The following is a 22,294-nucleotide window of genomic DNA, read 5'->3' on the forward strand; positions in this document are numbered from 1 at the left end:
AACAAAAAAATAAATAATGACTGAAAGCTTTCATAGTCTGGTGAAAGAAAAGGATACACAAATCCAGGAAACACAGAGAGTCCCAAATAAGATAGACCCAAACAGGCCTATATGAAGACACATTATAATTAAAATGGCAAAAATTAAAGACAAGGAGAGAATCCTAAAAGCCACAAGAGAAAAGCAGATAGTTACCTACAAGTGAGCACCAATTAGACTGGCATCTGATTACTCATCAGAAACATTTAAGGCCAGAAGAGAATGGCATGAAATATTCAAAGTGACAAAAAACAAGGACATAAAACTAAGGCTGATTTACCCAGCGAGGCTATCATTTAAAATTGAAGGAGAAACAAAAACTTCCCAGACAAGAAAAATTTAAGACTATGTTAATAAGAAATCAGTACTGCAACAAATGTTAAAGATCTTGCTTGAAGAAGCAGAGGAGGAGGAAGTGGAAGAGGAAGAGGAAGAGGAAGAAGAAGAAGAATCAGAAGAAGAAGAAGAAGAAGAAGAAGAAGAAGAAGAAGAAGAAGAAGAAGAAGAAGAAGAAATAGTTTAAAAAATAAAATGGCAATAAATGTACATCTATCGAAAATACCTTAAATGTAAATGGCTTAAATGCTACAACCAAAAGACATAGGGTAGCTGAATGCATCGGAAAACAAAATCTATATATGTGGTCTGTCTGGAAAAAGTCCAGCCTTTGTTAATATAAAAAGGATGGTTTGCACAACATCAGCGTAACCTTGAAGCCAAGAAGAGTAGACTGATTTTGCATGCATAAATGAAGACAGCTTCATTGTATTAGTCAGTGGGGATGGTAGACACCATTGAGTGAGTGTGTGTATTGTGTGGTTGTTGCATTCAAAATGAGAGAGTAGAGCAATGAATCTGCATCCAATTTTGCATTAAGCTTGAACATTCCTCCACGGAAAATATTTGGGTGATTCAGAAGGCCACAATTATGGGCAAATGGTGATTGGCAGCTTCATCACGACAATGCACCCACTTATGTATCACGTCTCATAAAAAGACTTTTGGTGAAACATCAAATTACCCAGGTGACTCAGCCCCCCTAAAACCTAGATTTGGTGTCCTTGCAGACTGTGGCTTTTCCCAAAATTAAAATAGCCTTTGAAAGGGAAGAGACTTTATACCATCGATGAGATTCAGGAAAATATGATGAGGCATCTGATGGTGTTTGGGAAAACTATGTGAGGTTCCAAGATGCCTGCTTTGAAAGGAACTGAGGTGTCATTGTCCTATGGACAATGTTTTCTGTATCTTATATCTTCTTCAGTAAATGTCTTTATTTTTCATAGTACATGGCTGGATACTTTCTGAACAGGTCTTGCATGCTGTCTTCAAAATACCCACCTCAGAATCAAAAAATACACACAGACTAAAACTAAAGGGATGGAAAAAGATATTTCATGCAAATGGAAAAGAAAAAGAGCTTGGGTAGCAATACTTTTATCTGAAAAAATAGACTTCAAAACCAAGACTACAGTAAGAGACACAGAAGGACACTACATAATGAGAAAAGAAACAATCCAACAAGAGTATATAGCCCTAGTAAACATGTATTCACCTAACACAGGAGCACCTAAATATGTAAAGCAAACTTTGATGGACATAAAAGGAGAGAACAGAAATACAGTGATAGTGGGGATTTCAACACCCCTTTACTGCATTGGATAGATCTTTCTGACAGAAAAATCTAACAAGGAGACAGAGGACTTAAATGACACCCTAGGTCAAATGGATTTAGCAGATATCTTCAGAGCATTTCATGCCAAAGTAGCAGAATATACATATATTTTATATGCACACGGAACATTTCCTAGGATAGACCACTTAGGACACAAAACAAGTCTCAATAAATTTAAGAAGATTGAAATGATATCAAGCATTTTCTCTGACACAATACTATGAAACTAGAAATCAATCACCAGAACACTGAATAATACGCAAAGACATGGCAGCTAAATAACATGTCATTAAACAATAAATGGTTCAACAATGAGATCAAGGATGAAAAAAAAGATACCTTAAAACAAACGAAAATGAGAGAGCAATGATCCAAAATCTGTGGGATACAGGGAAACCAATCCTAAAAGAGAAATTCATACCATTACAGGCCTATTGAAAGAAAGAAGAAAGAAAGAGAGAGAGAGAGAGAGAAAGAAAGAAAGAAAGAAAGAAAGAAAGAAAGAAAGAAAGAAAGAAAGAAAGAAAGAAAGAAAGAAAGAAAGAAAGAGGGAGGGAGGGAGGGAGGGAGGGAGGGAGGGAGGGAGGGAGGGAGGGAGGGAGGGAGGGAGGGAGGAGGGAGGGAGGGAGGAAGGAGGGAAGGAAGGAAGGGAGGAAGGAAGGAAGGGAGGGAGGGAGGGAGGGAGGAAGGAAGGAAGGAAGGAAGGAAGGAAGGAAGGAAGGAAGGAAGGAAGGAAGGAAGGAAGGGAGGAAGGAAGGGGAAAAGAAGAAAAAGGAAGGGAGGAAAGGGAGGGAGGGAGGGAGGGAGGAAGGAAGGAAGGAAGGAAGGAAGGAAGGAAGGAAGGAAGGAAGGAAGGAAGGAAGGAAGGGAGGAAGGGAGGAAGGGCTGAAATAAACAATCTAACTTTACATTTCAAGGAACTTGAAAAAGAACAACAAAGCCTAAAGTGAGTAGAAGGAAGGAAATAATCAAGATCAGAGCACAATTTAAATGAAATAGAGAATAAAAGAACAATTCAAAGGATCAATAAATCCAGGAGCTGGTTCTTTGAAAAGGTAAACAAAATTGACAAGCCATGAACCAGATTCATCAAGAAAAAAAGAGAGAGGACCCAAGTAAATAATATCATAAATGAAAGAGAAGAAATTACAATTGATACCACAGAACTACAAAGGATTGTAAGAAATTTCTAAGAACAACTACATCCAAGACATTTGAAAACTTGGGTGAAATGGACAAATTTCCAGAAACATATAATCTTCCAAAACTGAGTCAAGAAGAAACAGAAAGTCTGAATAGATCGATATCAGCTAGTGAAATTGAAAGAAGTAATCAAAAAACTCCCAGCACACAAAAGCCCTGGGCAGGATGGCTTCACACTAGAATTTTACCAAACAATTAAAGAACTAACCCCTATTCTTCTCAGACTATTTCAAAAATCCAAGAAGAGGAAAGACTCCCAAACTCTTTCAACAAAGCCAGCTTATCCAAATTCCAAAACCAGATAAAGACACAACAAAGAAAGAAAACTACAGGCCAATATCGCTGATGAACACAGACAAAATCCTCAACAAAATACTGGCAAACTGCATCAGCAATACATGGAAAAGATCACACATCATGATCAACTGAGGTTCATCCCAGGGACGCAAGGATGGTACAATATTTGCAAATCAATAAATGTAAAATGGTTACTTTTAAGGAAGTTATATAACCTCTTTAAAGTTAACATTTAAATGTTTTTAAATATAACAATTTTTAAAAGGTTATATTTGACCAGAAATTTGAGTCAAGTGTGAGAATTAGTCATTTGAAGATGGAGCAACAGTGAAAGGGCTCTGATGTGGTCATGAGCTTAATTTGTTTGAGAAGTGGAGAGGCCAGTATGATTGATTGGAAAGTGAATAAGTAGTACAAGGTGAGGCCAGAAAGATGGCAAAAGATCATTCAGGACCTTATGGCTATGGTAAGAAGTTTGCATTTTATAGTATATGTAAGTGGAAGACACTGGATATTCTGGACCTGGGTATGATGTAAATTTTCATTTAAAAAATCATGCAAACTGCTATGATCATGTGACAGTAGAGGTTTGAGGAACCCTGCTTTTAGGACCTTTGGCAGTTTTTACTGACATCAAAGTTCTTTGCCTATTTTAAAGGCTTTTATTATCAGCCTATTGTATTCCCCACTAGTCCTCAACATATACCGTCTATTGGTCAGACTGATTTCTTCATGGACCTCCTCACATCATACATATCTGTACTTTTTTACATTTCCCTGTTTTTTCCCCTTTATGACAATGTTTTTCATCCTCTCTTAACCAACATTCAAGACCCTTTCAAGTTTAAACTGTAGCATAGAATGCTTCTCCAGCTATCGTCACCTCACTAATGTTTTCAGTTATTAAACGATGTAGCACTTGTTCGTAGTTCATGACTGAGCACATTATCATGTAGTTTATTTTATTGTTATGAAGGTTTAATGTAGATTTATCTTTATCTTCCAATTGATGTAAGTTGTATAATAACAGAAGACCAATAATTTGTACATTTCTCATGGCATCCAACAAATTTTGGGACTATATCAAGTGAGTGTTAAATGATATAACATATGGCTTGACGATTGTTCTGTAATTGTGTAATGGTGATCACTCAAGTAACTTCTGGAACAGAGATTGAGGTTAGATTACCAGAACCTATAATTTTAATTTCTTGCCTCAGTAGTCATCGCCAACAGGTGACATAAAACTGTGCACTATCTCTTATTGACAAATTCAAAGGCTCTCGATGAGCACGTTGACTTGAGTAACACTGTCCATTGAACACTGACCACAACAGACTGTATTTCTGTATGTGATCATTTGATTCTAGCAGCTTTCTACAATTCTGTGGAAAGTGAATCCCAAGTTGGAAGACAAGGCAACACCTGCTCATATGACTGGCATATAATTACTACAGGGATGCTGGGCATTTACAGCCATTCAGGAACAGAGAGATACGGAGAGGCCAGGACTTGAACGCAGCTCAGACGTGTGGGGAAGAGGCAGCCCCAATGCAGGCCGCTAACTCCCCTTCCCCTCCCCCCTCCCTACTCTTGTGTTCTGGGCTGAGGCCAGGGACTGTCCAGAGCTGATCTCCGGCTCCCATTGGCCGCTGTCTTTCGTGACGTCACGATCATGATGAGAATTGATGATCGGACACGCTGATTTCATTGTCTGAGGAGGCAGTGGAGACCCAGGAAAAATCTTGCTGAATTCGCCGGGCCCAACAGTGGCTTGATCTGGGATCCTCTGATCCCTCCCGTGACCTCGCCACACCCGAGGTAAGCACCCAGACAGGGTGGGTGTGAAGGGCGAAGGAAGGCGAGAAAGGGACCTAGTTAATGTTCTGCCCAGTGGGCACCCCGTAGCTTCAGAGGCCTAAAGAGACTGCCAACAAACTGGTGCAGCCTTGGGGGAGCCAACTGCCTCTACCCCCGCGAAGGCTGGCCGAAGCTTGAGGTTAGAAATTAGCTGAGGATAGCGATACAGTGAGCATTGCTAGAAAGCGAAGGACCTTGCTCTGAGATAAGGCGACTTTAGGGACGCGCTTCTGGCCCCGGAATAGGAGGAAGTGGCGCCTCTGCCTCTGAAGAAAGGAGTGCTGGGGGGGGGTATGAATTCTACCACTTCTAGATTTCACTGGACAGTAGATTTCTCACAACCCTACACAGACGCACTGAGGGTGCTGCGCCTGCGCATTAACAACTTGGAGGGGGGGGAGTTCTTGGCCTGGAGAATAGGCGTGGAATATGCGCAGGCGCTTCTTCCATCTGGTTGGAGGGGGTGGGGTTGAGCTCTGTCTGGGAAGAATCTGGGAAGGGTTAAGGGTTTGCCCTGTGATGTTTCAAGTTCCAGTTCATGAAGAGTGATCTGTCAGTTCCTTTTGAATCTGACCTACTGAGCGTATCCAGACCCAAAATGGGCCTGATGAGTTTAAGAAGGAAAATTCTTAATCTACAGATATCAGGTTTGGAATAATTAAAACAACTCAAGAGAGGTATTTGTAGAATAGAAATTACTGAGATGAGAAACCATCTGGAAAACAAAAAAGCACTAACTATTTAAGTAAATCACACGTTTAGTCATCGAGGAACTCTGATGTGGGATGCCAGTCACTGATTGTGAAACTTAAACTCTTTGGAAATACTCAGAATGAGGTCCATTGTAGAGATCCAAAGTAAGACATTTTTCTTTCTTGTCTTTTTTTTCCTTTTTAGAACAGTCTTTTACAAAGCCTTGGTCTCTGTTTCAGGTTTGCTGCTAAATCTTTCTTTCTTCTTCCTCTGTGTCTCTCTGGTGGAACCACAAAAATCAAATCCTATTTTGAGACACCTTCTCCAGCTCTTCTTCATTAAGAGGGGCTACAAAACTTACCAACTGTGAGAAACAACCTGCTTGTCCTTGGTGGACAAATTGTATGGTAGAGTTATTAATTGTCTTCCACTGACTGATCATGAAATCTTGACTATTTCACAGCAAAAACTGGACTTTTCTCCATCTCTCATCATAGTTAAGGGATTATCAAGTCCTGGTAAATTTTGCTTTGAAACCCTTCTTCTACCATTTCTCTCTCTCTTTTTAAAATAGTTTTAAAAAAAGATTTTATGTATTTATTTTTACAGAGGATTGGGGAGGGAGAAGCGAGGGAGAGGGTGCTGCCTTTTGAGGGCCCCCTACTGGGGACCTAGCCTGCAACCCAGGCATATGCCTGAGGGGGAATCCAACCCAGACCCTTTGGTTTGCAGGCCTGTGCTCAATCCATGAGCCATATCAGCCAGGACTTCCCTCTCTCACCATTTTTCTCTTATGCTGCAACTAAAATCTCATCACCACCCATCCAGTCACTTCACAAGCTTCTTAGTCTGCCTTCCTTTGTGCCCCAAATCCCTAATCATCCTATCAGGCTGATGATCCGTGAACACTGTTTTCATCAAGTCATTTTTCTTCACCAAAATATTCTTGGCTCTCTATAATCTATTGTTCCAAGTCCAGTTACACTTGGAGAGCAAATGGCTTCATAATCTGGTTTCATTGTACCAGAGGTTCCCTGTTTTTCTTTGCTCTTCACTGCGTGACTGTTCTTAATGCCCCCTGAACAATCTATCTCCAGAACTCTGCTAGTTACATTAATACCACTTCTCTCACCTAAGTTGCCCTTTCTTCTGCATATTCATATTTTACCCACTTTAAAAGCTTAATTCAAGTTACACCTCTCCATAAGTGCCTTCCAAGCCTAACCCAATGTTTGGTAAGCTCAACATTCCTAGAACTCTTACATCAGTTGTTATATTTCTCATTTTCTTATAACTTGCCTTATATTGTTCTTATGTGCGCGTTGCATGTGTTTTTTAAATTTAAATTATTTTATTGTTGTTCAATTACAGTTGTCTGTATTTTCTCCCCACCCTTCCCCCCAACCCCCTCCAAACCCCATAATGGTTTCATGAGCACCATACTATTTCTACATAAATCAGTAATTTTTAATCTTGACCAAATGTTGTATATTTACATTTCTTCTTAGGTATTTTATTAAAACACACCCTATCAGTCTTGGTTAAAAAAATGGCATGAAATTATATATATAAATGTGTTTTAAAAATTATTTAATAATGCTTTAAAAATTGTATTGTACTTCCAGAGGCAATTATATTTTTGTGTCATGTTAGTCTCCAACAATATGAAAATATTCAAGTTGTTAATTTTGATTTTGTAGTGGAGCCATTTATCTAAATATGAAATCGAGTATGTGTAAATATACTTCCACTGAATACGTTATATCTAGGCATACTGGTTTGGAAGTAAGTAGTAAAAATTTTAGAGGGATATATTCTACATAAGAAGGGAGCTGGTAAGGTTAAATAAATTCAGAAGCTGTCACTGACACTCTGAGACCTTACAAACTGAAACCTGTCTTTGCAAATAAATGCTGTCATCCTTATGCCAACTAGTAGCAAAATTGTCTGGATTAACCAGAGAGATCTAGGTACATGGCAAATGAATAAATAAGATTATACTGTATACTTTACATCTGTAAAGAAATCTACAAGAGCATCTGTCATACCTTCTTGGTCTCCTATTGTTTTAGAACTATACTTATGTCGGTTGGGTTGATCCTTAGAATCTTTAAACATATTATTTGTCAGAGAGGCAAAATTTTCAAAAAACATTTTCTTAATTTCATTTTCTTTGGAGTTGGGGGCAATTTTTTAAAGGTTCTTAACAACAACCATGCAAACATGTTATGTATATGCCCTGAGCAGGCACTTTTCTCATGCAGACAACCATTTGTTCATGGTGCTTGCTCAAGGTCACACAAGCAGTGAGTAGCAGATGTAAGACTTTAAAGCAGAGTTTGCACTCTTAAGTATTAGGTTATAGGTTATAGAGCTAGAATGAGGCTCCTCTGAATAGTTTTTAAAAAGTGTGTGTCTGTTTCTCCCTAACTTCTCTCTGAGTCTCTGATGCCTATGACATGTTCTTTTTTCTCTCAGTAAAGAGAAATTTTTAGTAGAAGAGATGTCATTTACGAGAAAGGTATCATTGCGTTGACCTCCTCTGGCTTCACTGGCAGGAGGCATGCAGACAAACCCATAACTATTTGTTTCTATTGTCAAGTATCAAGTAACGGTGGAAGTGTTTCTTGATGGTCTTGTGAACAAATAAATTATGAGATAAGTTTTCTACTACACTAATATATTGTTTTGATATATTTCTTTATATATTATACTTTGTTATTTGGTTAGCTTAGTCTACCAATGGTATGTTTTCAGGATGGACTAGCTATGCCATTTATGATAGTAATTATCTGACACACATTCTCCAAATAGCTTTGCCCTTCATAGTCTAAGCATGTGTTGTGTTGAAATCTCCTCACACTTGACTCATCTCCACTATTCTAAGAAAACATGAATACTTCTTTCTAGCCCCTTCTTGTCTATAAGGTCTCTTTTGGGAAATGAGATGACAGTCTGATGGGAAGTCCTATGGAGGTAATTGTCCCCTTAGCTCTTGCTGCTTCTAGGATTCTATACTTCATTTTTATCTTGGCTAATGTAATCATAATGTGCCTTGGTGAGTTCCTCCTTGGGTCCAACTTCTTTGGGACTCTCTGAGCTTCCTGGATTTCCTGGAAGTCTATTTCCTTTGCCAGATTGGGGGAATTCTCCTTTATTATTGTTCAAATAAGTTTTCCACTGGTGGCTGTTCCTCTTCCCCTTCTGGTACCTCTATAATTCGGATGTTGGAACGTTTAAAGATGTCCTGGAGGTTCCTAAACCTCTCCTCATTTTTTAAAATTCTTGTGTCTTCATTCTGTTCTGGTTAAAAGAAAAGGACCTACATCCAAGATTGCTCTATCCAGCAAAGCTTTCATTTAGAATGGAAGGACAGATAAAGTGCTTCTCAGATAAGGTCAAGTTAAAGGAGTTCATCATCACCAAGCCCTTATTATATGAAATGTTAAAGGGACTTATCTAAGAAAAAGAAGATAAAGAACATGTATAGTAAAATGACAGCAAACTCACAATTATTAACAACCAAACCTAAAACAAAAACAAACTAAGGAAACAACTAGAACAGGAACAGAACCACAGTAATGGAGATCACATGGAGGGTTAGCAACAGGGAGTGGGAGGAGGAGAGAGGGGGGAAAGGTACAGAGAATAAGTAGCATAGATGGTAGGTAGAAAATAGACAGGGGGAGGGCAAGAATAGTATGGGAAATGCAGAAGCTAAATAACTTAAGACACATGGACATGAACTAAATAGGGGGAATGTGGGTGGGAGAGGGTCTGCAGGGTGGAGGGAAATGAAGGGGGGAATGGAACAACTGTAATAGCATAATTAATAAAATATATTTTTTAAAATTTCAATAATTAAAAAAGAAAACATGAAGTTCTTTTTAATATGTATGTAGATTAATAAACCTAATAGTCAAGAATTTTATTTATAATCTATAGGCTCATTTTTATCACTCATGAATGTTTAAAAGATGATAAACGTCAATTTAACTTTTTTTTCTTTTCCAAGCTAGTACTACTTAATGTAAAGAGAAGCGTTTTCTTTTTCTTCTCTTTTGTTCAAGTAAAATTGTCTCCATTTTCCCCCCACCACTCCCCCCAACCTTCCCACCCCCACCCTCAATCCTACCCCCCCATAGTTTTGTCTATATGTCCTTTATACATGTTCCTGAAAACCCTTCCCCCTTTGCCCCCCATTATTACTTCCCCCATCTCCTCTGGTCACTGTACCTTTGTTCTTTATTTCAATGTCTCTGGTACTATTTGCTTGCTGGTTTGTTTTGTTCATTAGATTCACTTATAGGCAAGATCATATAGTATTTGTATTTTACCGCCTGGCTTATTTCACTTAGCATAATGCTCTCAGTTCCATCCATGCTGTTGCAAAGTGTAGGGGCTCCTTCTTTCTTTCTGCTGCATAGAATTCCATTGTGTAAACGTGCCACAGTTTTTTGATCCACTCATTTACTGGTGGGCACTTAGGTTGCTTCCAGCACTTGGCTATTGTAAATTGTGCTGCTGTGAACAATGGCATGGGTAGATTCTTTTGAATTGGTGTTTCAGGATTCTTGGGGTATAATCCCAGCAGTGGTATTGCTGGGTCAAAAGGCGGTTCCATTTTTAGTTTTCTGTGGAAATTTCATACTGTTTTCCACAGTGGCTGCACCAGTCTGCATTCCGACCAACAGTGTACTAGGGGTCCCTTTTCTCCACAACCTCACCAGCACTTGTTTGTTGATTTGTTTTTGATGGCCATTCTGACTGATGTGAAGTGGTATCTCACTGTGGTTTTAATTTTCATCTCTCTGGTGGCTAGTGATGCTGAGCATCCTTTCACGTGTCTCTGGGCCCTCTGCCTGTCCTCCTTGGAGAAGTGTCTGTTCACGTCTTGCCCATTTTTTAATTGGATTGTCATCCTGGAGTGGAGTCATGTGAGTTCTTTATATACTTTGGAGATCAAACCTGTGTCCGAGGTATTATTGGCAAATGTTTCCCAGTTGGTTCCCTTTTCATTTTGCTGATGTTTTCTTTGGCCATGCAGAAGTTTTTTATTTTGATGAGTCCCATTTGTTAATTTTTTCTGTTATGTCCCTTGCTCTAGGGGACATATTGGTGAAAATATTGCTGTGTGAAATATCTGAGATTTCCTGCTATGTTCTTTTTTAGGACTTTTATGATGTTGCAACTTATATTTAAGTTTTTAAAAAGATTTTATTTATTTATGTTAAGAGAGAGGGGAGGGGAGGGAGAAAGAGAGGGAGAGAAATATCAATGTGTGGTTGCTTCTCACACACCCTGCAGTAGGGACCTGGTCCTCAACCCAGGCATGTACCTTTACTGTGAATTGAACCAGCAACCCTTTGTTTTGCAGGCTGGCACTCAATCCACTGAGCTATACCACCCAGGGCTTTACTCAAGTCTTTTATCCATCTCGAGTTTATTTCTGTGTATAGTGTACATTGGTGGTCAAGTTTCATTGTTTTGCATTTAGCTGTCCAGATCTCTCAACACCATTTGTTGAAGTGGCTACTTCTATTCCACTTTATGCTTCCATCCCTTTTTTTGAACTTAGCATTGATTATGTGTAAAGTACCAATTTAGTTTGATTCCTTGTACAACTTCAAATTCTAAGAGCTGGAAGTCATAGAAAAAACCTCTGAATTTCCTCTTGTCAATTTTTACATGTATAAAGAAATATGTAATCAAAGTATTACATGGCTAATATATACCAGTGTTGCTACATTCTGGAGTCAACATTATATAATTGATAGCTACAACTATGTGATGGGTAAAATTGTTAAAAGTTTGAGTGAATCCACTTATTTTGGTGATAGTAATTGCCTTACCATTAAAATTATATTTATTCTGTTTCACTTGCCAACAGAGTCTTAAAGAAGAGCATATATGGATTGACCTCACTGTCACTAACATCTTCAAAACGAGCTATATTAGTTTTCTATTTGTTGCTGTAACAAATTAGCACAAACATAGTAGGTTGATACAATTCATGTATTATCTTATAGTTCTGGTGGTTAGAGGTCTGAAATATGTGTCATTGGGTTAAAATCAAAATGTCAGTAGGGCTTCCCTTTGTCGAAGCTCTGGGAAAGAATCTGTTTCTTTACATTTTCCAGCGTCTAGAGGATATCCACATTCCTTGGCTTGCAGCTGCCTTCCACCTTCAAAGCTAGCAATGGCTGATCAAATCTTTTCCACATTATACCCATTCTCACACTTAATCATCTGCCTCTGTCTTCCACATTTAAAGTTCTTTATGATAACATGGGTACACTCAAATAATCTGGGATTATTTCTTTATTTCAAGGTCAACTAGTTAGCAACGTTAATTCTTCTTGCAAACTTAATCCACTTTTGCCATGAAAACTAAAATATTCACAGGTTTCAGGAATTAGAATATCATGGGATGGGGAGTATGGGAGAGGGGAGCACAAGAATTAATTGCCTTTTTGGCTAATAAAGTCAGCCTATAATCTTATTACTGGAATAAGCAATTAGTCAGTGTTATGAGTTGAATTGTGCTTCCAAAATTAATTTGTTGAAGTCAAAACCCCCAGTATCTTAGAAAGTGACCTTATTTTCAAATATGGTCATTGTAGATGTAATTAGTTAAATAAAGACAGGTCATACTAGAGTAGAGTAGGCTCCTAATCCAATATGTCTAGTGTCTTATTAAAAGAGGAAATTTGGATACAGAAACACATACAAGGATAATCCTATATCACCATGAAGGTAGCCATTTACAAGCCAAGAAAAGAGGCCTCAAACAAATCTTTCCCTCACTGTCCTCAGAAAGAACCAACTCTGCCAACACCTTGAGTCCAGACTTCTTCAGAATTGTAAGAGAATAAATTTCTGTTTAAGCCATCCAATTTGTGGTACTTTGTTACAGCAGCCCTAGCAAAGGAATGTAGTCAGGATTGTCCTTTAGCTGATATCTAAGTATCATCATTTTCAAAAGCACTTATATAGTAAGTTTGTGTTCTAAAATATATTAGGTGAGGACTTACGCCAAGATGGAGGCATAGGTGGATGTGCCGTGCTTTCTCACACAACTAAGATTAGAGAAAACTAAATATTAGCAACAGAAAACACAGCCGGAACACGGAAAATTGAACTTTTCGGAAGTCCGTTAACAACAAATTCTTCAGCCTGACCGGTAAGGGGCGAAACCAGCAGCTGGCGGAGCAGGGTTGCACAGGAGGACTCGGGCAGACACACTCAGGCCAGCGGAATCCAGGCGCAGGGTCAGACTTAGTGAGCGACCCAGCGAGCGACCAGGCGAGCCACCAGGCGAGCGACCCGCGGGGGAGATAGCTGGGCCCGGGGCTGCGTGTTGACTGAGGTCGCGCATTTGTGCGAGGGTGGACAGGCGAGGGAGTGGGCGGTTGGACCAGGCCGGCAGGTCCCCATGACCAGCGGCAGTGGAGGGCGCCGCCATTTCCCTGCTCTGACCCCACCTCCACATACAGCGTCAGAACCCGGCGACTCTGAGTGGCCCGGCCCAGGTGAACCACCTAAGGCACTGCTCCTCCGCACCCAGCTGTGAGAAGCGGCAGAGGGGGTCGCCATTTCCCCGCTCTGGCCACGCCCCCACATACAGCGTCACAACCCAGCGACCTGGGAATCCAAGGAGCCGCTTCTCACACTTAAAGGGCCCAAACAGACCAAGAATGTCGCAGGAGGATCTCAGAGCTCCAGAGCCAATAAATCTAAGCGATGAAGAAACAGCAAAACTCACAGATGCACAGTTTAAAACATTGGTGATCAGGATCCTCACAGAACTGGTTGATTATACTGACAAATTAGACAAATATATGAAGGCGAAACTAATTTGAATGAATGGAATTGCACAGGACACCAATAGCAATGAAAAGGAAACTGGGACTCAAATCAATGGAGTGGACCAGAAGAAAGCAAATAATGGCCAAACAGAAAAGAGTCAAGAAGCAAGAATTCAAAGAAATGAGGAGAGTCTTAGGAACCTCCAGGACATCTTTAAACGCTCCAACATCCGAATTATAGGGGTACCAGAAGGGGGAAAGGAACAGCCACCAGTGGAAAACTTATTTGAACAAATAATAAAGGAGAATTTCCCCAATCTGGCAAAGGAAATAGACTTCCAGGAAATCCAGGAAGCTCAGAGAGTACCAAAGAAGTTGGACCCAAGAAGGAACACACCAAGGCACATCGTAATTACATTAGCCAAGATTAAAATGAAGGAGAGAATCCTAGAAGCAGCAAGAGCTAAGGGGACAGTCACCTACAAAGGAGTCCCCATCAGACTGTCAGCGGATTTCTCAAAAGACACCTTACAGGCAAGAAGGGGCTGGAAAGAGGTATTCCAAGTCATGAAATCTAAAGACCTACAACCAAGATTGCTCTATCCAGCAAAACTTTCATTTAAAATGGAAGGACAGATAAAGTGCTTCTCAGATAAGATCAAATTCAAGGAGTTCATCATCACCAAGCCTATTATATGAAATGTTAAAGGGACTTATCTAAGAAAAAGAAGTTAAAGAAACATGAACAGTGAAAGGACAACAAACTCACAGTTATTAACAACCACACCTAAAACGAAAGCAAACTAAAAGGACAGCTAGATCAGGAGTGGAAACATAGAAATGAAGATCTCAAGGAGGGTTAGCAACAGGGGGAGTGGGAGGAGGAGAAGGGGGGAGAAGGTACAGAAAATAAGTAGCATAGACAGTAGATAGAAAATAGATGGGGGGGGGCAAGAATAGCATGGGAAATATAGAATCTAAAGGACTTGAGACACATGGTCATAAACTAAAGGGGGGTGATGGTGGGGATGGGGGGTAGGGTGGAGGGGAATAAAGGGGGAATAGAACAACTGTAACAGCATAATCAATAAAAAATTAATTAGCAAAAAAATAAAATAAAATATATTAGGTGTTGGACGAAGTGAATTAGATATTAAAGAGCTTACTGTATAAACATTAGACATTTTTCATAAAACAAGTTCTGAAACACTTTACTTCAATTCTCTGGCCCACAGTTTATTCAACTGTGAAATAAGTGTGCAATATTTATAATTTCTAAGGATATGTTGACTTAAAAATTCTGATTCTATTTAAAATTTATAATAAGTTATTAAATCATTCATTAATAAAATGAGGGTTGATAGAGGTGAAGGTATTTAGAAGTATCAATTGATAGTCACAAAATAGTCATAAAGGAGATAATATTACAGTGACTATGGATGGTGCCAGGTAGGTACTAGAAATATCAGGGAGGGAGCACCATTTGTAAAGTATGTGATTGTTTAACCACTATGCTATACACCTGAAACCAATACAAAATCATATTGAATGTGAACTTTAATTGAAAAAAAGTATTAAGTGCAGGTAAAGCTTCAAAACTGTATTAAGCTCTTTTTCAAGAAGCTATATCATAACTACTGTCCCTGCCATTCATTGCCCACTTTTTAACCTTTAATTTTAAAGCCATGTCATAAAGATATTATTGAGAAACACCTTTGTTCTTTTGACTCTCTTTCACCCCTTTGAAACTGGTTTAAGACTTATGTTCAGAACATCGTGTACTAATGATGCTATGAATGTGATATATGCTTAATATATAAATTTCAATGAGTAAGTTGTCAAAATATCTGTGGTGATACATGTATGTATTGGAAGCTTTTGAAATCCATGACTTGGAAAGTAAAGGGTTATTTACCAAAATACTTTTCTCTGATTTCTCACTACTGTAAAGTATATTGGAGCAATATATGTTCTCACAATTCACCGGTGAATCTGTAGCATCCAAGTAGCTTTGAGAGTCTTTTTGCAAATGGTCATTAGGTTACTTGATTTAAACAGTAGTAGTAAAATAGTAACAGTTGCTGAATATGGCCATGATTAAACTCTGGATAATATACCCTGTGTGTTCAAGTCTGGTTTGCTTAATACCAAGAAATATTATTGTGATGAAATACCCAGGAGCGTGTTAGTTGAGTAACAATCTCTCCCTTTGTGTCTCATATTCCACGTGAGAAATCTGAGAAGGCAGTAGAAATATAATGATAATAAAAGCATCAGTGTCAATATTAACCCCACTCTTCAAATAAACATGTATATGATTTGTCAATAACATGTGTTTTCTATGTTAATGTCATAAGCGTAACATAACATAGGCCAGTGTCTCTCACACTGAGGTCTGCAGACCCCTAGGTTTACAAAGACAGAGCTTTTCCACTAGATATAAAGACAAAACATCTCTCTCTTTAAAAAAAACTATTAAAGTATAGTTGGTTAAAGACATATTACGGAATTAACTGAGTACCCTAAGGCAGAGTTCGTCAAACAGAGACCTAAAAAAATATTTTTTGGCTGTATAGGAATGATTTTGTTTCTGTTTTCTTGTTTCAAGGGAAGAAAAAAGAAGGGGCTTTACTGTGGCTATCATATTTGGGTTGTGCTTGATGAGACTTTTAAGTCTTCAAGCAGTTTCTTAGTCTGTTAAAAGCATTTGTGGGGATAAATTTATGCTTCCATTACTTCATTTGTATATTGATTGTTTCAGCACTGCATATGTGTGTACATTTGTATACTGTTACCTACTTATCACTAGATGGTGTGTTTTGTGGAATCTTGCTCTAACCCTCAAAGAACAGGATATATACTTTTCCCCCTACGTTTTGTAGGCTTTTGAAGTAATAGCAGGAGTAGAAAGAATAAAAGAAAGAAATATTCCACCTCTTTGCTTCTAGGTAAAACTACCCTTAAGTATAATATATACAATGTAAATCTGATATATAAAACACTAAAATAATATCTAGCCTAATTGAAGAAATAGGGTTTTAACTCTTAGAATAAAAATTTTTGAAGTTAAGTTTATTGGGGTAAGATTGGTTAATAAGGTTGTATGTTGCAAGTGTACAATTCTGTAATACATTATCTGTATATTGCATTGTGGGCTCAACACCCAAAGTTTAGTTTTTTTCCATTACTATATATATGATCCCTTCCCCATCATAATGTTAACACAAAATTTAATTACCAATCAAAATTCTTGCTGGGAGTAGGGTAAGAAAAGATGTAGAATAGGGTAAAATGGAGTTATGTGGATGATGAAAAAAGGTTAAGAAAGAACTAATAAGGATAAATTCACAGTACAGTGAAATCCAAAAGACATATAATTTTGATATAATGAATAACTTACTAACAATATCTTTCAGTATGTGGCTATAATGAATTTTGCAGAGTTTTCTTCAATAGTAAATTAAAATGCAGCCTATATTTGAAAGGTATTAACTTAGAATATGAATGGTATGATGTTAGTGGTAAATGCTTGTGGCAATGGAAACATTTTCATTATCTTGTTAAAGGTAGAAGTAATTTACTGGCACAATTTGCTTAGGTCTAGAAACATAAAAAGCTACACAATTTATTCAACAGATGTGTACCAGTCAAGGTACTATATAGTTTATCAGGAGATGCTATATGTCACTGGTCATTAGTTGTTACATATTCTGTATGCATGTATGAAAGAGAGCTAAGACAACGGGAACTCAGTTATCCATTTGAGACTCTGTTTATGCTTCTATTGTTCAGCTGATTATCTGTGTGAAATTGATATTTAAAAAATTTGTTATAACCTGAATCTTGATATCTGAGTGTATGATAAGGTAATTATAGTTTAAAGGTATTTTATTATTTTAATATATTACCACTTTGTGATAAAAGCATCAATAAATGTTAATAAATTATAGTTGATGAAGTAATTATAGATCTAGCATATTTACTTGATAATGCTCTTTTAGTTTTTTAGAGTTGTTGATAATGCTTTTTTAAACACTGATCCTTTTTTAATTTATACATTAAATGTATAGTAGAGATATTGTCCCTGTAGCTGTATATCTTTTCATATATTTATGTGAAGAATGCATACATAAAATTGTCTTGCAGTTTCTGCCCATCTCACTATGAATATATACATATATGTAGCTGGAAAATATTAATACTAATTACATAGAATCTTAAGTGGTTTTTTATGGGGTCAGTGTACAATAACTTTGTGTCCTGAGAAACTCATATGATAGGTTGTCAAAATTTCTTGGTTCATATTTCCACCTAAGTGATAGAGGCATATTATATATATCAGAAATGGAAAATAAGAGATGTGGGCAATGCATTTCAGTGATTATAGCCCAATAAATAAACAATGAGTATCTTTTCATAGTATTACAATAGACACTATGTCTGTTACTTGAACTTCATGTTTAGAGGATGCTAAAGTATATATTTTTTCAATATCAGCAAATTCTGACAAGTTAATTATAAAAGAAGATAAATACAACTGTTTTGTTAAAGATGTTAATTAAATGTAAATGACAGATTAAAGTGACAGCTACAGATTTACTGTAGCAATTCTTTCACACATGTTAAAATTTCATTAATTTCAAATTGCCTGTTGCTTCACAAATTTGGCTGGAGCTTTTCAGGTATAATCTGAAACTGCTCCTCTACTAATACACAGACAGCAAGGAGAGACCAAAATAAGAAAAAAAGAGGCAGGCCATTTCAGATTGGAAAGTGGTAGGTTTAATAAACAAGGAACTTACTAGGCTTTTCTAGGATGATTATAAGATGACTACATTTTTGCACCTGCCTTCCAGAATCTTAGGTTCATATATATAGAGAGAGGCCTTGAAAGACTTCATTCATTTATCCAGTTCAGATAGTCTCAATACCACATTTCTGTCTTAAGGCTGTATCCTGGGAGCAGCTTCTGGGAGCACAAAGGCAAGCAAAATGTACATTCCAAGGATAGAGGAGTGGATTAGGACCCTCTAATTGCCAGGGTCCAATTCAAGAGTCGTGTCACTCACATTTTTGATGGCTTCCCCCAATGTTTTATCCCTTGTAACTAACTTACACATGCACCCCTCTTCTGCAATATGTCCTGTGGGGTAAGCAAGAGGTTTTATTAGTGTGGAAGTGGCTCATTTGGTGGATATATGGCTGCATTGGAGGAAGATGCCATACCAACAATACAGGCACATACAAGAGAAAACACAGGTTAAAACAATAACTTCTAAAATCAGTGACAACTTTCCCCATTAAGGCCTCCATTATTTCAACCATTGATTTGCTAAGTTCCTTAGAATAGGAGTCGATCGCTGATGGCATCTACTTGTATCTTTATGTGATTTAATGAAGATGACACATTAACAAACTCATCAGGTATGAACATAAAACATTCAATAATGTCCAAGGCCATTTTGTAGGATGGGCTTTTTATTAGAAACATTTTAGTGATGAGTAAGGATAGCTTTTGTTGGCTATCATTCAAGGCTTCATCGGTAAATTTAGCAAGGATGTGCTATAATGTCCTCCAGGCCAGTGAAGGGAGCAAAGATTAAAGCCAAAAGATCATAAAAATTGGAAGCAGAATGAACCTGCCTAGTTTTGAGGGAAGAAGGTGACTGGCAGCTTTGGGAGCTTGACCTGTTGTACATACCATACATGTTGGCTGGGGGAGGCAGCACTGTCAAGCATAAGGTGATGGACTGGGTATAGGATATGCCAGATTAAAACCCTCACCTTCTCCTCTCTTTCAGTGGTTCATGTTCCAATCCAGATATAGATAGTACATTTCAATAGGACCAGCTTTCACTAGGACAATGGGATCCCAGTAGAGATTGAATAGTTCCTCCTTACCCAGGTATATGAAGTAATTCACCCATCCCGGTGCAATGTCTCATTGTACATTGCAGTAGATATTCCTTTCGCAGGTGTGATGGGACTTGAGATTCTCAGCAGCATAGCAGATTGATTCATGCTAACAGTTGTGGCAATGACTCTTTCTAGTAATTTCTATACCTTTATGACACTGGGTGACTCAACAGTGGTTTCCTATTTTGACAAGGGGCCACAGGCCCTACTGGTTGATCATTCAAATGCATTAAAATCTGGGACACTACTTTAGTCCACCTAGGCAATGTGGTTTCACTTGTTAGTAACTTAATCTGCTGCTTTCATATTCTTTGTTTCCTTTTTACCAACCTGGCTTCTTGTGAGTTATATGACAGATGAAATCTCCATTCAGTGTCATTTTTTGCCTGTTCTTCCATATATTACAACCTTGCAATGTAGCCCCAAATCATTATCTACTTGAGGAGCATATGCATACATGCTATTCAACTTCTCCAGTCCCTTAATGGTGGTAGCTGGTTTGGGCATAACAACAAGGGAAAGCTTGGGTTAGATAAGACACAGTGTTCACACAAGCCAAGGCATATTTAGAACTGTCATTCACAGGGAGCGGCAACAATATAATAAATTAGTCAATCCTTCACCAGTTGAGAACTCTGTTGGATAGTCTCAGACTCCTTGGGCAGTAGCTTAGATATTATTTAGAATAACATCATGGATGCTGTTACTACATAAATCAAGTTGTGTTTTAAGAGGAACTTAGCATTCTTGGCAATATGAAATCCCATCCATATTGGTACTGGGGTGGGCACTCTTTCTATGCACCCAGTCTGCTATATCTGTTCACGGGTTTGTTGATATGGCTCATATCTGAACTGGGGCATCAGTTTCCTTATTGCCAGGGGGTGTCATTGCCTTATAAGCCAGGACATGGAAACTAGAAAGGACTACCTCACGTTCTTGCAAAAGGACCCAAATGTCTTTCCACATATCCTGACCCAACAAAGCTTATTCATGGTCATCCATCCCTGGGCTTGTCATCATTCAAGTTATGGGTTAATCTATTTAGAACAGCCTACTCTCAGTGCAAAGGGATAAAGAACAGGGCTCAGGAGTGATCACTAACCTAATAGCTCTGATTTTATCACATTGGCTGCTGTGGTTCATTCTGTTCTGAGACTCTCCCCCTGGAGGAGTGCTGTGTACACTGCTGGTACCTATTCCTCTATGGGAGATGGGGGTATATTGGGTTTTTGTCCCCTTCCATAACTAGAGCCAAAAGTCATGGGGCATTTTTCCCTTCTTTTGCCCCTGTCACAGCACCTGACCCATACCTTTTGAAATCCCAGACACATCTAACTCAAAGGGTAACAATGCTTGGGAGATGCTTAGATCTTTAATCTGCTTCACTAGTATTTTTACCTTCTCAAAGGTGGCTTGTTGCTCTAATCTCCAGTCCATATGTGCCCCTCCCCTTTTTAACAAAGTGTCACAAAGGACAAAGATACTATCAAGTTGGGAATAAGAATCTTCCACAACTCCAAATTCACTACAAAGTCTTAAGGGTTGGGTAAGTTTGCACTTTATTCAACAGAATTTATGGGGAAACACATGTAGTACCTAATCAAGGGAATCCTAAAACTTCAGGGTGGTGCTTGGGCCTTGAATATTTTGTGGATTCACCACTGATTTTTTTACCTCACAGATGTTCTAGCACAGCCTTCAGTGTCCTGCAGCGCAGACAAGTCTTCATACTTTTTAAAAAAATTTTATTGTTCAAGTACTGTTGTCTCCATTTTTCACCCCTCCTGGGCCCCCCACTCCACCCATCCCTGCCTCCCACCCTTGAACCTACCACCTTTATCTTTGTCCATGTGTCCTTTAAACATGTTCCTTGATGGACCTTCCCCTATTTTCCCCCATTATCCCTCTCTCCCCTCCCTTCTGGTCACATGTCAACACTATATAATCAATGTAATGGTCCAGTGTTACTAATACAGGGCAGGAGAACAAGGACACATATCAGGGACTCTTCAGAGACTGGGAAAAAAGCCTTTTTAAAATACAAACTGCTGTCACCAACACTGATATATAAAAGAGCCATATCTCATGACGTATTAGGCTATGCAGTTAGTCTGTACTTGTCAGAGTCTTTCCATCAACCTCCTGCATGTCGAAGCATCTTTGTAGGAACACTTTTCTGAAAGCATCAATGTAAAACAATAACTGTCTGCAAATGAGAAAAGACTTAAAAATCATCATGGTTAAATATCTGATGAGAGTTCACTTACACCAAAGAAAATGATGAAATTGATATGGAAATCTGATTATTTATGACTGATAACTTTATATCAGGACATATCCATTTTTAATGAATTTCATACAAATACACCCAATACAAAATTTAAGACCACTTTTTATTTGATGTTGATTTCCACAAAATTTAACGTATTCAAGGAGTTACATAGTTGTAAAAAAACTTAGTTCTTTAATAGAGAACACTCAGTTTTCTTAAGTAATCGAAGACCTAATGGAGACAAAACACAGGCTCTTTGTTTTTAGCAGTTTTCATTAAAGATAAACTTTGTTTACAATTTCTTTTTAGGAGGAGACCAAAAATCTAAGAAATTCTTGTCTTTTTAACAGAGAGAAAAACGAATTCTTATTTTGTTTCAGTGTGCTTTTGATATTAAAGTTCACCTTTTTTGTCTTTTTAACGTAAATGAACCCATTTTAATCTTAGCTTGACCTCACATAAAATTTCCGTTTAAGAGTCCCTTTCTACAAATTGTCTGCAACTTGTCAAATATAATTAGGATATGTT

At 38.2% G+C, this 22,294-nt stretch overlaps 1 protein-coding gene across 1 annotated transcript in view; it reads left to right on the forward strand.

Annotated features, from left to right (window-relative positions):
- Positions 1 to 4,951: 4,951 nt before the first annotated feature.
- The window catches only part of HDX (highly divergent homeobox), a 101,580-nt gene continuing 84,237 nt past the window's right edge, over positions 4,952 to 22,294 (forward strand). The window contains exon 1 of the mRNA XM_037126733.2: positions 4,952 to 5,035. The gene's annotated coding sequence lies outside the window, so the exon portion shown is untranslated. The remainder of the gene's footprint in view (positions 5,036 to 22,294) is intronic.

The sequence above is a fragment of the Artibeus jamaicensis genome, unplaced genomic scaffold (genome assembly GCF_021234435.1).
Source record: "Artibeus jamaicensis isolate MK-2021 breed Jamaican fruit bat unplaced genomic scaffold, CSHL_Jam_final contig_241, whole genome shotgun sequence".
Taxonomy (NCBI): Eukaryota; Metazoa; Chordata; class Mammalia; order Chiroptera; family Phyllostomidae; genus Artibeus; species Artibeus jamaicensis.